This window comes from Schistocerca serialis, chromosome 8 (genome assembly GCF_023864345.2).
Source record: "Schistocerca serialis cubense isolate TAMUIC-IGC-003099 chromosome 8, iqSchSeri2.2, whole genome shotgun sequence".
In the NCBI taxonomy this organism is placed as follows: Eukaryota; Metazoa; Arthropoda; class Insecta; order Orthoptera; family Acrididae; genus Schistocerca; species Schistocerca serialis.
In genome coordinates, this window is record NC_064645.1 from 81,755,907 (window position 1) to 81,773,605 (window position 17,699).

A 17,699-nucleotide genomic window follows, 5' to 3' on the forward strand; every position below is an offset into this window, starting at 1 on the left:
AATGTGATTCTTTCCGACATCACTTTCAATCTGAAGGTGCTTGAGTCTGTTATTAAAAAGTCTCACACATCGTAAGCATCATGAATAAATGATATAGGATAAATGACATAGGATACAGAAAACGCACCTGAAAATGGGAACCATTTCCCGAAACGCATCTTGCAAAGTAGAAACAAAATCGTGACGGGTAGCAGAACTCATTGTTTTTACAGTCCTTCACAAACCGTTTCTAATGGATCAAATCAAATAGGAAGATGACTGGTGATCAAAGTTCTTTGAATGTCACATCAGAGTTTTCCTCTTTTACTTCCGCGCTAAACAAAGCATTACTTTTTGTAGACAGATGATGTTTAAACAATGCATGATCCGTTGGAACGTCCTTCACTGATATTTTTAACATTAAAAAAACGGTTTATATACAGCCTGGTGGTGTTAACAGTGTTCGTTTCGACGAACTCTGTCAACACCATACTGTTATATATAGGATCTACAATATCTTCTACAGTTACAGACCGTACTTCTTGTAGCTGTTAATATGTGATCCACGATTATCCCTAATATAATTGTTGACAATTACGGTACACACCCACCAATATTTAACTACATATCATATCTAGAAAATTTTCTTTTCTTTATTGTTTGTTTTCTTGTTACAGTAACGATGGATTAAAGTAGTGCTACAGTTCTATTGCTGCATGCTGTGGGAAGATAAAGCTGTAGTTACTTACCGCCTTCAGGGGCTGTTTGAATCGAACGATTTTACGTGTAACAGAAGTCATAGATGAGACATGTCTCTTATTTTTAATTACTTTCTAATAAGTGTATCAACGTTTAATAAACACTAACCGCTTGTTCTTTAGTATGAACAATTTTTTCACGTCACGTCTAATATCACAGAAGAATAAGATTCATCTGTACATGGCACTAGTACGCAAGGTAGTTTATTTAGTATAGTTGTGAAACATGGGTGCCTTCAGCAACAACTCAAGAAGCAATCTATGCCTTCGTGAGTAAGGTACTTCGAAAGATCTACGGACCCGTCTGCGATACCATGGAAGGCAAATGCGAACTGAGAACGAAAGACGTCATCTACCAACGGTTTGGAAAGCCACACATTGGTCTGATAATAGGGTACAAAAGGCAGCAATGCGTTGGCCAAAACTTTCGAGGTGACCGATGCCTCCTTAACCGGGTCCTCCATCCTCGACCTGCTGGAAAACGTTCAAGAGGAAGAGAAGGAAGGGTCGAATGCCAACAATCCTCAAATAAGTGGAGTCGGCAGTGGTGGAAGGTGAAGCTAAGAGGCCGGCGGCGATGACTACCATCTGCGGTAAGCATCTCCTCCGTTGTGACTGACTGACTTTCCTTTTCCATTGTGCTTTTTGTAAAACGTTTCTTTATCATTTTTTTGTAATTTGCAGTGTTCATTTTCCTTCAGTAGTGTGGTTTTTATTTTGTTTTCTGCTGTCGGCCTTACAGGCTCGTCAAAAAAAAAAAAAAAAAAAAAAAAAAAAAAAAAAAAAAAAAAAAAAAAAATGATGACGATGATGATAAGGTATGAGACCTAATTTTCACAAACTTGCAAAGCAAGAGCACTATTCAGAATGAAATTTTCACTCTCCAGCGAAGTGTGTGCTGTATGAAACTTCCTGACAGATTAAAACTTTGTGCCGTACCGAGATTCCAACCCGAGACCTTTGTCTTTCACGGGCAGGTGCTCTATCGACTGAGCTACTCAAGAACGACTTATAGTCAGTAGAGGACTTTCCCTTGAAAGGCAAAAGTCCCCAGTCCGAGTCTCGGTCCGGCACACAGTTTTAATCTGTCAGGAAATTTTTAAAAGCGCTACTGTTTCTTGACATGTGGTGTAACAGAAGAACGCTGAAGATATGGTGGGCAGATCACGTAACTAATGAGGAGGTGAGGAGGTACTGAATAGAGTTGGGGAGAATAGGAATTTGTGGCACAAACTGACTAGAAGAAGGGATCGTTTGGTAAGACATTTGGTAAACCATACAAAGTTAGACGTTAATGTATTGAAAGAAACAGAGTCCTTAGAGAAGGGTAGTAAGGAGTATGTAGAAAAGACAAGAAGAGAATACAACCTTTTGAAATGTGGTGTAACAGAAGAACGCTGAAGATATGGTGGGCAGATCACGTAACTAATGAGGAGGTGAGGAGGTACTGAATAGAATTGGGGAGAATAGGAATTTGTGGCACAAACTGACTAGAAGAAGGGATCGTTTGGTAAGACACCTTCGGAGGCATCAAGGGATTACCAGTTTAGTTTTGGAGGGAAGCATGGAAGGTAAAATTCGTAGAGGGAGGAAAAGAGATGAATACACTAGAAGGATTCAGAAGGATGTAGGTTGCAGTAGTTACTCGGAGATGAAGAGGCTTGCACAGGATAGAGTAGCATGGAGCGCTGCATCAAACTAGTCTTTGGACTGAAGACCACAACAACACCACATAGAAAAGAAGGAAAGGAAAAATGATGTGGATACCGAAGAGTACATATAGATAAGCAATTGCTTTTATGTAGTGATGGATACAAATATGTAGAAACCAGAGTCGCCAGTGTGTCTGCCAACATAAGGAAGAGCCACTTACTCTCCTTTCGTTTTTCTGTACGGCGTTGCATGCGATATACACGAACTGTTGAAATTATTCCACATCCACCAACAAAAAGTCTTCCTTTATTCGATGATGGCACATTATGGTATTGAGGAAAACGGTACGTGTTTTGGCCTGGCTGCCACACCTCCGTAATAAAATTAACAGCTTTCTTGACTTGATTCCAGTACGAATAATTTATCAGTGATCATATGCATACAAAATTTCAATTTCCAATTTATTTTTTATTTATTAGTAGAATTCAAGCACAATAAGTTCCCAACGTTTCAATGATGAACTCGCGTCCGCGGTGCCTGAAAAATAATTAAATGTGTGACGCGACCTTCCTGCCACGCTCACTTTTTGAAACAACACTTCAGTACTAGCTCGGTGAACTACGATTTCGAGGATTACATTCAAGCAAACTTGCACGGGATACATCTAGAAGGCTGTGATGTGTATACTCCTTGGTTTCATAGGCCACTGTCACTCTGAACAAACAACAACAAACCAACTGCTTTGTTTACGAAGAAAAAATTCTTGTTTTGCGACGTTTTCATCTGCCACAGTTGTCAGAATTGCAACTTATGATGCTATTCTTGCATTTAATGGTGGGAACATAGGAAGGATGGAGGTATTAGAGAGAATGGGCTTAAAGATAGGAAATTCCACTCAACACATCTCGAGAAAAATATATTAACAGCGCCTCTCTGCAGCTGAAAAGTCAGTTGAAGACCTGAAAAAGGAAAGAACGCAGAAAACAGGAAACCAGAAGAGAAGCCTTAAAAGAAAAGATGACCCCGAGTACAAGTCTGGGGCCTTCTGAAGTGGTGACAGAGTAAGAGATGTTAGGTTGAACGTTAAATTGCATTTCCTGAAAATTATGTTTTTTTTTTAAGTTTATGTATCTCTTTCTCAGAATCTATGGAGGCTAGAACTATGAAATTTTGAACACATATTTTCATAAACCCAATAAATATTTCCTCAAGAGAAAGTTTGAAATTCCGAGTGTTTGTTGACCACGAATTTTATATTGTACTTACAGCATTATAATTAAAAATTATTGAAATTCTCCTATTCGATATGTTCAAAACAAATCTCACGAGAACCACTTACTATATGCAGAGAGATTAAACAGAGAAAAATTTATAGCTATCTCTTGAATAGTTTCTAAGAAAAAGGTACATATATTATTTTTTGAAAATAAAATTTGAAAATTCCATAAAAAAGTCAATTTTTATGGAATTTGCAAATTTTATTTTCAAAAATAATATAACCCAAGGAACTTAACAATAAATGTGTTAAATTTTATCTAAAGCACGGTACAAAATTTCGTTTCCCTATCTACAAAATCGTGGGTCTGGTGCATTTTTTAAACAGTATGGTTTTTCATGAACATCTCTTAAGTGGAGTAGATACAGTATCATTGAAAAACACGACTAAGGTGGTTTGTTGGGGACACTCATCCTTTTGTTCACACACAAGAGAAGCGCATCTGCTACCTATCCTAAATTGATGTCGGGGTGAGGACGTTACTTCACTACATTACGGCTAGGAAGGCGCCAAAACGCCAATAGCTCTTCTTAATTATTAACAGAGGCTTATTACTCATGACGATAGGCCTACAGGGAACAGGGAAACTCTGATTATTGACATGTCACAGCAATACGCAGTCATTAATACATCACTGCTAACAGAAATAAATGACGTTAGTAAAATGAAATGGCCATTCTCGGACCTGCCAAAAGTTTTCCGGACTGACACTGAAAGGCTGAAGTACGTTCAAGGCGATCAGAAGGGGGAAGTCGTTTATTCGACTGCGTTTTATTGGTTGTTCCCAACGTAACAGCGCGTAACGAGATTGTTCAGAACACAATGTGCAACTAAAAGGAACGATTAGCGTGGATTGTGTATACACTAACCGCTCAAAGAGCTACGTCAGTCGAACTTTGGGATTGTGCGCCACTTCGCGAGTTTCATTGACTGTGTGAACCAGAATGTATTTGGTGTAAAAGAGTCAGCCATTTGTTAAAGTAAATTCCATGTACCATGTGCCATTTTATGTGCCAGCTATTGTCAACAATGCATCATGAGCAGTGTGAGTGGCAGCACAGTACCAGAAGGTAACACTTAATTTTCAGCCATTTTCATATAATATCCAAGTTGTATTGCATGCCGTGCGTATGAAACTAAACGGGAAATTTAAGGTGAAAGAAACCGGCAGCAGTGTTAAGTAAGGCACTGACTTGATATTTGTTTATACACATTGTTATCTGTGCGATATAAACAGGACAGTACTTGTAAATAAAATTTTCGTTTAAATAACAACTTACATCGGTGAATATGACGTTCTCTGAATGCGTTTTCTGCTTGTGGCAGCTGGACCTGACAGTGTCTGATGCTTGTTGAACTGCTCTTGGATTCAACTAGACATAGAGCAGCAGGAATGACAGGTTTTTGGGACGGAACAAACTAAAAATACAACAATAAGACTAACATCATTCCAAGACATCTACACAAACAGAAAACCACACACGAATTTCCCCTGAATAATTCGATCGAAAAAAAAATCGGCATCGAGTATTTCACTTAACCTATACAGCGCAAACGACAGCGATAGCAGACACCTCCCAACACAACCATAAGAATGGGTATCGCAAATTTCTCCTAATATGTATAGCTCAGACGATGACAGAGATACCAAAATCATCCCACACAGCCATAAAAACTAGCATCGCCCGTCCCCTACAAAGACAATTCATTTGAAGTAAGCCACGCCTTCGCAACGCCACGTCCAAGAAATGACAATATGTTTATAAAAACTAAGGATACAAATAAAACCACTACTCGTTTCACTCGCAACCATTTGAGCGCAGCTCTTAGATTCCTGCACAACCTCACTCTCGAAAAATGTGCCACACTGGAAAAACGGAAAAAAATGTGAGAAACAAGATTGTAATTATAATCATTAATCGTTTCACTCACTACAATTTAAGCTGTGCTCTCAGGTTCCTGCCTAGCCACATCGTCGTAAATCACATATTTGGAACAAAGAGTATAAATTGAAGCGCCGAAGAGACTGGTGTAGTCATCCGTGTTCAAATACAGAGATATGTAAACAGGCAGAATACGGCGCTGCGGTCGGCAATGCCTATATGAGACAAGTTCCTGGCGCAGTTGTTACATCGGTTATTGCTGCTACAATGGCAGGTTATCACGATTTAAGTGAGCTTGAACTTGGTTTGGGACATAGTCTCTTCGAGGTAACGATGAAGTGAGGATTTTCCCGTACGACCATTTCACGAGTGTACCGTGAATATCAGGAATCCGGTAAAACATCAACTCTCCGACATCGTTCGGCGGAAAAAAGATCCTGCAAGAACGGGACCAACAACGACTGAAGAGAATCGTTCAACGTTACAGAAGTGCAACCCTTCCGCAAATTGCTACAGATTTCAATGCTCGGCCATCAACAAGTGTCAGCGTGCGAAACATACAACGAAATATCATAGATATGGGCTTTTGGAGCCGAAGGCCCTCTCGTGTACCCTTGACGACTGCACGAGACAAAGCTTTACGCCGCGCCTGAACCCGTCAACACCGACATTGGACTGTTGATGACGGGAAACATGTTACCTGGTCGGACGAGTCTCGTTTAAAATTGTATCGAGCGGATGGACGTGTATGGGTATGGAAACAACATCATGAATCCATGGACCCTGCATGACAGCAGAGGACTGTTCAAGCTGGCGGAGGCTCTGTAATGGTGTGGGACGTGTGCAGTGGGAGTTATATGGAACTCCTGATACGTCTAGACACGACTCTGACAGCTGACACGTACGTGAGCATTCTGTCTGATTACCTGCATCTATTCATGTCCATTGTGCATTCCGACGGACTTAGGCAATTGCAGCAGGACAATGCGACACCCCACTCGTCCAGATTTGGTACAGAGTGGCTCCAGAAGCACTCTTCTGAGTTTAAACAATTTCGCTGGCCACCAAACTCCCCAGACATGAACATTATTGAGCATATCTAGGATGTCTTGCAACGTGCTGTTCAGAAGAGATCTCCATCCCCACGTACTCCTATGGATTTATAGACATGGTGTCAACTGTCTCCAGCATTACTTCAAGCATTAGCCGAGTCTAAGCCACACTGTGTTACGGCAGTTCCGCGTGCTCGCGGGGGCCCTACGCGGTATTTGGAAAGTCTACCAGTTTATTTGGCTCTTCAGTGTAGTTTACAAAAACCACAATGTACAGCAGTTACTAAGATTACCACAGACAACATTTAATATCAGGGCGCTTACATGTTTCTCATCGTAAATTCAAGACGTTACAAAGGACGTCACTGGTCAAAGCAGACGGATAGAATCGGACTGTGCGCTTGTCCCAAGGAATCTTAGAGTTGACTGGTAAAATCTGCCAGGCTGGACACTCTTCCGACTCGTGGGTGAGTAACTTTGGTCCTTCTCCTGTATCGAGTCGTAAGGTAACGAGGAGTCAACAATTGGCAGGGAAACTGCAGTGTGGGGCTGTTCTTTGAGCGTACAAAGCCGGCACTGCACCCGGCGCGCTCGGAGAACGCTGCATCCTGGGCAAGCACATTCCAACAATGACGATGTGTGTTCATTTTTTCCTCGAAGGACCCGTCACAGAAAGGGCGTATCTCTTCGGCTCGCTCACCCACAATCCAGAGCAGCGAAATTTTGAATGAAAAGAGAACCGTGGGAAGAGACTGTGGGGCGAAATACTGAGTCCGAAATGATGAATTATTAGCACAGTGAGCGACATGAAGCAGTAATAAGTTTTAAAAATAAAAATACTCGTATTAAACAGGGAGCCATACTTATAATATTATTAGATTATAGGTGGGTGAGGGGTGGGAGGGAGGGGGGGTGGCGAGGGGGTGGACAGAAATACGGATAAACCACAAACAGAACACACTGCCATGCCCAGTAAAATGTAGGAAAAACGTTGACTTTCAAAAGACCATCCAGTCGTCTCGGAATGGACAAATAAAGATCCTGTATAGTTTTCAAGGGTGTCTTATGCCGTTCTTCCTCAAACATAGTGCCAGGATCAGTTAACTACAATAGAGCTGGGCAGCTCCTTCTGTCCACTAGAGATGCGACAATTGATCCTCGTGCTCACAGAACAAGTCTTGGACGATGCGCGTTGTGTGAACAGGGGCCCTGTCTTCTCCGAACGCAGCAGCACCACTAGGGAACAAACATTGTTTCACGATACGGTACTGACCAGCCAAAATTGTCGCTTAATCCCGGGCAGTAGTGCGACTTTGCAGAGTAACAATGGGGTCCGTAAAATACCACGTTATGTGCGCCCAAATGATCACCAAACCCCACTGTGTTTCACTCTTTGAACGTAAACTCGGCCAGGAGTTTAGATACAGTGAGAAACAAGACACCTCCGACCAAATTACTTTTTTCTGATCCTACATAGTCCACATTTTGTGGCTTCGGCACCAGGTTTCCCTATTATAGGCATTCGCATCACTGATGAAAACTTTTGGAATTCCAGCGAACCCAGAAATTCCCTGCTCTGGAGCTAATTTATTCTTGTTTTGGAGCTGACAGGGTTCGCGAGTGGGGCATTCAGTTCTGCAGTGGCTCTTGCAGCTGTCGTTCACTTATTTTTCGTCACGATTCTCTTCAATGACCAGCCGACACGATCACACAATACACACTTTCGTCCGCGTTGTGAGATAGCGGATGATGCTACTGCGCTTTCCGCGTAGGCGATTCCAATCTTCTATTTGATGGCTCTTGAAACACCAGACACTTCCGCTGCCTTGTTTACGGAAGCACACCCCATTCAAGCACCAAAAATCACCCGACGTTGGACTTCACTTGCCTCCGACATGACGCACTCACAACAATAGAGAGCGCTGTTCTTGCCACGACCGACACGTGCAGCATATTGAGGACAGAGCACAGGTGCCGTTCGTCGTCAAATGCAGCAGCGCAACCTTCAGGCTCGGCTAGCATCTGCGTTTATGTTCTCATCATTCCTCGCGGTGTTTCCATACCTATGAGTCGGTATTTGAAAGAAGAAGAGGTAATAAGACTGTAATTGGTGAATCTGGTGAAAGCTGCCTGGCTCATTTCATAATCGTGCAGTTAAGTGAGAGACAGGCGACAGCGGCCAAAGCTGCTGGGCAGGATCCCATTGCGGAGTGGAATCTGGTAGAATATGTATGTGCCCTAGGTGCTCTACGAGACTGGCCGACAAAAAGTACCACGGAAGTGTGGTAGTACACACGGATGAGTTTCTCGGATTAGCGGTGTCGACAATTTTCTGCTATTTATTTACCTTTTGAATTATTTCATACATATTTGTTTTTTGCCAGTACGTGGTAATAAATTTATTTAAATTAGTTGTTGTTAAATGGTTACTGTGCCCCATGGTACGCAAGTGTCATCATCACTTGTAAGTTCTTCCAGTTGATAATCTATAGTTACGAAAGTCGAGACACGCTGCTCTGTAACAGATAGTCGTGACTCCGCAATAAAATACTTAATTTATTTTTATCATCTTCCACAGTTACCAGCTGACTTCCAACAGAGGCCCAGTTAAACAATTTAGTACAGTCTCTGGAACAACGGGGAAATGATATAGAGGTGCTTAGGTAATAAAGAAGCTGGTGACACAGCTAATTCCTAATCACCGTACCAGCACGAGCATGAAGCTCTCTCATTACTTGTGACTTTGAACTTATTTCATGACTCTCCTGCGAACGAACGTCTGGTTTGATGCATCTCTCCAAGCTACTATATCCTGTGCAAGACTCATCTCGGAGTAGCTACTGGAACCTACATCCTTCTGAATCTGCTTACTGTCTTCATCTCTTGGTCTCCCTCTACGATTTTTACCCTCCACGCTTCCCACAAGTACTAAACTGGTAATCCCTTGATGCCTCAGAAAGTGTCCTATCAACCGATCCCTTCTTCTGGTCAAGTTATACCACGAATTTCTCTTCTCTCTAATTCCATTCAGTACCCCCTCATTAGTTACGTGATCTGCCCATCTAATCTTCAGCATCCTTCTGTAGCACCACAGTTCAAAAGCTTCTATTCTTTTCTTGTCTAAACTATTCATTGTCCATGTTTCACTTCCACACACGGCTACACTCCACGCAAATACTTTCAGGAAACACTTCCTCACACTTGAATCTATGCACGATGTTCCCTTCTTCAGAAACGCTTTTCTTGCCATCGTTTCCTAATCTAATTATCTCAGCATCAACTGACTTAATTCGACTACATTCCATTGTCTTCATTTCGCTTTTGATGGTGTTCATCGTATGTCCTCCGTTTAAGACACTGTCCATTCCGTTCAACTGCTCTTCCAAGTCCTTTGCTGTCTCTGACACAATTGCAATTTCATCGGCAAACCTCAAGGTTTTCATTTGTTCTCCCTGGATTTTAATTTCTATTTCAAATTTTCCTTTTGTTTTCTTTCTGCCTGCTCAACATACAGACTGAATAACATCTTGGATAGGCTACAAACCTGTCTCACACCCTTTTGAACCACTGCTTCCCTTTCGTGCCCCTCGACTCTCATTACTGCCATCTGGTTTCTGTACAAGCTGTAAATAGCCTTTCGCTCCCTGTATTTTACCCCTGATTCCTTTAGAATTCGAAAGAGTATTCCAGTCAACATCGTCAAAAAAGCTTTCTCTAAGTCTACAAATGCTAGAAACGTACGTTTACCGTTCCTTATCCTATCTTTTATGAGAAGTCATACAGTTAGTATTTCCTTGTGTGTTCCTATATTTCTCTGGAATCCAAACTGATCTTCCCCGATGTCGGCTTATAACACTTTCCCATTACTCTGTAAAGAATTCGTGTTAGTATTTTGCAATCGTGACTTATTAAACTGACAAGATATGGTACTAGTACGTCGTATCTTAAATAATATTAACGAAGTAATATTCTTTGTGATATGACCCATCCTACTATCTGACACTGAATGTAACACACTGCTTCATCATCTGTAAGGAAAATTTTGGAAGGGGGGGGGGCGGAGCTGTAGCTTTCGTGAGACACTGGTTCACACCACAGCTTGCCACTGACAGCCTGTAACGAGACAGGCTGTGAATGAGTCCTTCATACACTCAGTAGCGAGCCAGGGTGTAAATCTTACCCGCACACACGCTACAACCAGATTTCAAGAAGGCCATCACAAAAGGGGATTAATCGGTGTAATAGGCCAGAACAGTCTAACAAGTGTGAGTGTAGTGTTGTGTCAGCATTTATATGAATTTGTAAAGGATTTAGAGAAATATATACCCAATCTCCGTGTTTATTTAATGTGTTGATTGTGAAAGTTATTCAGATCACGAAAGAGAAGGCAACGGAAGTAAAAGCCAATGGTGAAAGGACACATTGTATGTGGTTTGCTGGTGATGAAGTAATAGTTGCACACTCCAGAAAAGAAATGAGTAGAATGCTGTAACTCCTGTCGGATAGGAATTAAAAATAATAAAGGGAAACGAAAGTAATGATACTGCAGGGAAATATGGGACAAAATATAATCTATATACAAATTGATGACGTCAGAATTGATCAATTGAAACAATTTTGAAGTCTCAGTAGTATAATCGCTGAGGAGGATAGATACTGAACGGGAGTGGAGGACTGCATTCGCAAAAACAGGTATTTATGATTAAGAGAGTTCGTGCGCCCCAGAATAGTAGTCCAGGTGGAATTGAAAAATGTTAAAGTTTTCACTGGCCAGTGACAGCACAGTAGTTGAAGCCAATGCAGGCTAGTACACTATATCTAGATTGGAATACCAATAAGGAAGGAAGCCAATACTGCATGTAGCATGGGCACACCACCTAGTTGATCACCACACACCACCCGAGGCGGATGACCGCACCGCCGATGCAGCAGAGTGGCATCATAGAGAAGGGAGCAACGTCATTCTGTTGACCACACACAGTGAAGCAACAAGACAAGTCATACACAAGAGTGGTTCCATACCATACAAACACACTGAAGGTAACCAAAGTGAAAGCGTGAAGAGAAGACATGGTGAAATACTGAACTGCTAGTGGGTCTGGAAAATTAGGCCAGATTCAGTCATTCTTGCCACATAATAACCTCAGTGGCAGAGACCAACCGCCAAAAATACTCTCACTTCCAAAGGCCAGTAGACAGTTGCAGCTGAACAGTCCCAAGGTAGGACATGTGAGGCTCTACCTGCGATCTCTGATGCAAGGTTCAGCTGAGCCTGAAGGACGTGGCTGCTATGGCCTGCACCCACCTCATCTTCGCCTTAGCTGATCAGCACTTGGGTACCACCTACTACCTCGTCCTCTGGTGGCCTAACTGGTGCTACCTGTGTAGCTGCCAAACTGTCATCATCCCTGAGGAGCACAGTACCTGCCTCTTCTTCACCTGCATCATCAAGCAGACACTAACATCACTGGCCATTCTCTCACTGAGAGGCAGTGACATAACTCATCATAACTATGGCCACCTTGTGCTGAGCTGTTTGGACCTTTTCCGGGCTGCCATCTAGGATGTCAGTTTGAGTGCCCTGGTAACCTGCCAGCCCATCTCTTGTCCACTGGGGCCTTGTAGGCAATGTCCGCAGTGCGTCAGCAACCTGCTGCGTCTGCAGACACATCACTGCGTCAGCCATACTGCAAGGGACGCAGGCATCAATGTGGACTGGCCTTTATTCTGCTTCAACTGGCTGCTTGCCACCTTAAACAACTGTGTATCCATGTGGAGTGAATAAGCATTCTGTTAATAATGTCTCACTACCAATCCCCAGCATCTGACAAATCTTCCCCCGTCACACCACACAAAACTATCCACCATGGAGGCCACAGCTCAGGCCCTATGTAGAAAATAGGTGTCAGAAAATCATTTGCAAAAACCATTTGTACAGAGTACACTGCACTTTGGAAGTCAAAGTTGGACTCTCGGTAAACTGGAAATGAATCGACTTGAAGCTGCTGAAAAGTGAATATGGCGGGAAGTGACAAATGGTTCACTAACCTAGGGCTGGCCTGAGTGGCCGAGCGGTTCTAGGCGATACAGTCTGGACCGCGCGACCGCTACGGTCGCAGGTTCGAATCCTGCCTCGGGCATGGATGTGTGTGATGTCCTTAGGTTAGCTAGGTTTAAGTAGTTCCAAGTTCTAGGGAACTGATGACCTCAAAAGTTAAGTCCCATAGTGCTCAACGCCATTTGAACTATTTGAACCTAACTAACCGAAGGACATCACACACATCCATGCCCGAAGCTGGATTCGAATCTGTGACTGTAGCGGTCGCGTGGCTCCAGACTGTAGCGCCTAGAACCGCTCGGCCACTCCAGCCGGCAGGAAGTGACTAGTACGAAATGGAAGGAAAGAAAAACCAACATGGAAGTCTTGAGGGAAGTCAACGAAGAAAGGAGGCGGGAAAGAGAAAAATAAAATTTACTTTACATTGAATGGACACAACATTTTCATCATTTGCAGTCTTGAAAAAAAAGTTCTAGGAAGCAACGGAAGAGGACAACACAGAGTAAAGTATTTTGAAATGATCAGGAACAGGATAGGGTGTGACAGTTTTATGGAACTGATATGAACATCCAGAAACGGAAGAGAATGGTGGCATCGACAAGGCTTCAGCTTACAGAATGTGTATGTATCTACTTTAGTGTAAAATCTTGATATCAGGCACCAATTCTCCTCCATTTTCCTACAAAATACTAAGCATGCAAATTATTTTCCGTTGACAGATCAAGCTGCTGGAAAACCATTCTGGAGTGTAATTAGCAGCCTTCGAAAGGGAGGTAAGAAGGAAATGACAAGTATTTTGGACAGGTCAGGAAAACTGCTGGTGAATCCTGTGGACGCCTTGGGCAGATGGAGGGAATATTTTGAAGAGATGCTCAATATAGGTGAAAATACGATCAGCAATGTTTCAGATTTCGAGGTAGAATGGGATAGAAATGATGATGGAAATACTATCACATTTGAGGAAGTGGAAAAAATGGTCAATAGATTGCAGTGCAATAAAGCAGCTGGGGTGGATGAAATTTAGTCGGAACTCATCAAATACAGTGGAATGTCAGGTCTTAAACGGCTACACAGGATAATTGAAATGCCGTGGGAGTCGGGACAGGTTCCATCAGACTGGACGAAAGCAGTAACCACACCAATCTTTAAACATGGAAACAGAAAAGATTGTAACAACCACAGAGGTATCTCTTTAATCAGCGTTGTGGGCAAAATCTTCTCAGGTATTTTTGAAAGGAAAGTGCGAGTATTAGTTGAGGACAAATTGGATGAAAATCAGTGTGGGTTTAGGCCTCTTAGACGTTGTCAGGACCAGATCTTTAGCTTACGGCAAATAATGGAGAAGTGTTATGAGTGGAACAGGGAATTGTATCTATGCTTTATAGATCTAGAAAAGGCTTATGACCGAGTTCCTAGGAGGAAGTTATTGTCTGTTCTACGAGATTATGGAATAGGAGGCAAACTTTTGCAAGCAATTAAAGGTCTTTACATGGATAGTCAGGCAGCAGTTAGAGTTGACGGTAAATTGAGTTCATGGTTCAGAGTAGTTTCAGGGATAAGATGGTGGTGGTGTGTTGGGGCTTATGGGCGCTCAACATCGAGGTCATCAGCGCCCTGACACACATTAAAAGGAACGAATGTGGACAGACCTAAGAAAACTAAAGAACACACTCAAAGAAAGCAGGAAAATAAGGAAAATGCTACATAAGAAAGTAAAACCTAAGGAAAGGGGAAACATAGCAACAAGAATGTCACAGGAAATTGTTATTGGCTGGCCACTTACATAAAATATGGGCGAGCTTGTCACACAGTGAGAAAATTAAAATCCTCTCCCTAAAATCTTTGTAAAAACATTTGACAGGGCACAGAACTTTAAAACTTTAACCACATTCGTCCGAGTGTTGCCTAAAAGAGATGGCAGGTCCGCTGGCAAGTCAGCCGCGACCCGCTGGTCAGAAAATAAAACACAATTCAATAAAACGTGGCGCACAGTGACCTGGACGCCGCAAGCACCACACATTGGAGGGTCCTCTCGCCGGAGCAGGAAGCTGTGCGTCATAGGGCTGTGGCCTACCCGAAGCCGAGTGAGGAGAACCTCGTCCCGTCGACGAGGCTGAAAGGAAGTACACCACACACGCGTTGTAGGCTTGACTATACAAGGCTGCAGCCTGTCTCCACTGTTGTTCATATTATTTATGGATCATATGTTGAAAACAATAGACTGGCTGGGTGAGATCAAGATATGTGAACACAAAATAAGCAGTCTTGCATATGCGGATGACTTAGTTGTGATGGCAGATTCTATTGAAAGTTTGCAAAGTAATATTTCAGAGCTAGATCAGGAATGTAAGGAGTATGGTATGAAGATTAGCATCTCCAAAACGAAAGTAATGTCAGTGGGAAAGAAATATAAACGGATTGAGTGCCAAATAGGAAGAACAAAGTTAGAACAGGTGGACGGTTTCAAGTACTTAGGATGCATATTCTCACAGGATGGCAACATAGTGAAAGAACTGGAAGCGAGGTGTAGCAAAGCTAATGCAGTGAGCGCTCAGCTACGATCTACTCTCTTCTGCAAGAAGGAAGTCAGTACCAAGACTAAGTTATCTGTGCACCGTTCAATTTTTCGACCAACTTTGTTGTATGGGAGCGAAAGCTGGGTGGATTCAGGTTACCTTATCAATAAGGTTGAGGTTACAGATATGAAAGTAGCTAGGACGATTGCAGGTACTAGTAGATGGGAACAATGGCAGGAGGGTGTCCACAATGAGGAAATCAAAGAAGAACTGGGAATGAACTCTATAGATGTAGCAGTCAGGGCGAACAGGCTTAGATGGTGGGGTCACGTTACACGCATGGGAGAAGCAAGGTTCCCAAGAGACTCATGGGTTCAGCAGTAGAGGGTAGGAGGAGTCGGGGCAGACCAAGGAGAGGGTACCTGGATTCGGTTAAGAATGATTTTGAAGTAATAGGTTTAACATCAGAAGAGGCGCCAATGTTAGCACTGAATAGGGGATCATGGAGGAATTTTATAAGGGGGCTATGCTCCAGACTGAACGCTGAAAGGCATAATCAGTCTTAAATGATGATGATGATGATGAGGTTTCAAACGAGCTGACGGCTTGAGTCATGAGACACGCTTCAAACTGAGCCCAGATGGCCATCGAAGACATGTTCAAACGGTACAGTAGTTTCCGCTCTATAAGCAGCAGGTTTCGCTGCTCGCTGGCACCAGAAAATACAAACGGTGGCGGCTCCGCCGCCAATTTTATTGCATGACGCGGTCGACCGCGGGTGCAACAGAACCCATGTGGACGGGTGGAAAGAAATGTGTGAGGCTTCATAATACGTATTTATATGTGTCGTGTATTATGCATTTCTTGTACGTGAATGTGAATCTGCACATGAACTTTCCTAATCCTCCTCTCACCTTTCCGTAAAGCGTGGCCAAATCTTAGTAGGGAAGTAGTTCTGTAGTATAGTAGTGCCAACCTCGCTCCTGAGTAGGGGATCAGAGAGACAGCACAGGCAGGTGAAAGTCAAAGACTTTCCAGTGTCACAAGATTTGGGGTGGAGAGATTGGTCACGGCCAAGTGGTTCGACCATCCCCTCCACCGGGGCCCAGGAAGACCTCCGGGTGCCCGCGATATTCTGGGAATGTTACAGAAGACGGGTAAGTGAGCAGACACGCCCTCAGTGCGTCTGTCTCGATGTTCACGCGTGGAAGAGAGGTATTTCAATATTTGCATTAATTCTTTTATTTCCAGCTTCGGATTGTGTAAGGAAATGAATGTTCTCGTTTAATTTCGGAAATTTGACCTCCCTGTGTTAATATATCTGGTCCCCAGTTTGCCCGTTATCCTCCTCACATAGTGGATGTCCTATGTAAAATATTGGGAGACTTTGGTGGTATACATTTGGCCAACGCAATTCCGTCTTGCCCGTAGAAATGGGCGTGCAGATTAGTATATAATATACCCGAGCTGTAAGTTGTAAAATTGTAATATTTGTAAACTGGAACAATTTCGGTTGGTTGGTTGTTTTGGGGATGGAGACCAGACAGCGAGGTCATCGGTCTCATCGGCTTAGGGAAGGAAGGGTAAGGAAGTCGGCCGTGCCCTTTGAAAGGAACCATCCCGGCATTTGCCTGGAGCGATTTAGGGAAATCACGGAAAACCTACATCAGGATGGCCGGATGCGGGATTGAACCGTCGTCCTCCCGAATGCGAGTCCAGTGTCTAACCACTGCGCCACCTCGCTCGGTTGAACAATTTCGGCAATCGTTGTAAAATCGAGTGATAATGTTTAAAATAAATAGGTAATCAGTTGTCCTGAATCTTTAACATACCCTAAAAATCGCATAGGAGTCACGTTAAAGGAATTCATTGAAAATAAAAGATATAGAATGCAGGGACCCACACATCAGCATGTGAGCCCTCCAGCCCCTTGCCTAGTATCGTACAGAATAGAGCACGCTCTCTAGGTAGCGCTCTCAAGCTCCCCTCCCCGGTTATCCGTTGCGAAATTTTCAGCCAGGGCTTGACGACATCAACTTGCATCTGGCGTCCCTAGGCAAGGAGGGTTGACGGTAATCTTTTTGTTGTATCCACGGACCCAACCAGCCGACCAACTCGCGCACGCGCGCCCTGACCGTGTCATCGCTGGCCACAGTTCCTGTCGCGGCCGTCGGCGTCTCAGGGCGTTACCGCCGACGTAAGAGGTCGCGCCATGGCTGAGCTCGGGTCCGCAGCGCCCTCTGCCTTTTGCATATAAGGAGGAGCGCTGGCCCCGAGACGGACAGTCTGTTGTCGATTGTCTATTACTAGCCTTTCGTGGAGTTTATAGCGGTGCCATTGCAGTGTGATATTTGCTATTGTATTCGACAAGGCTTACTACCCGGATTACTCTTGGATATTACTCAGACTTGTATTGCTGGTGCACTTTTCGTCAGAAATAAAGATAGGTTATCTCTTCATTCTAGCTGGTTCAATTCTTGTCATTAATTATTTTTCGGCCGACAGACATAGCTACATCCTGGTC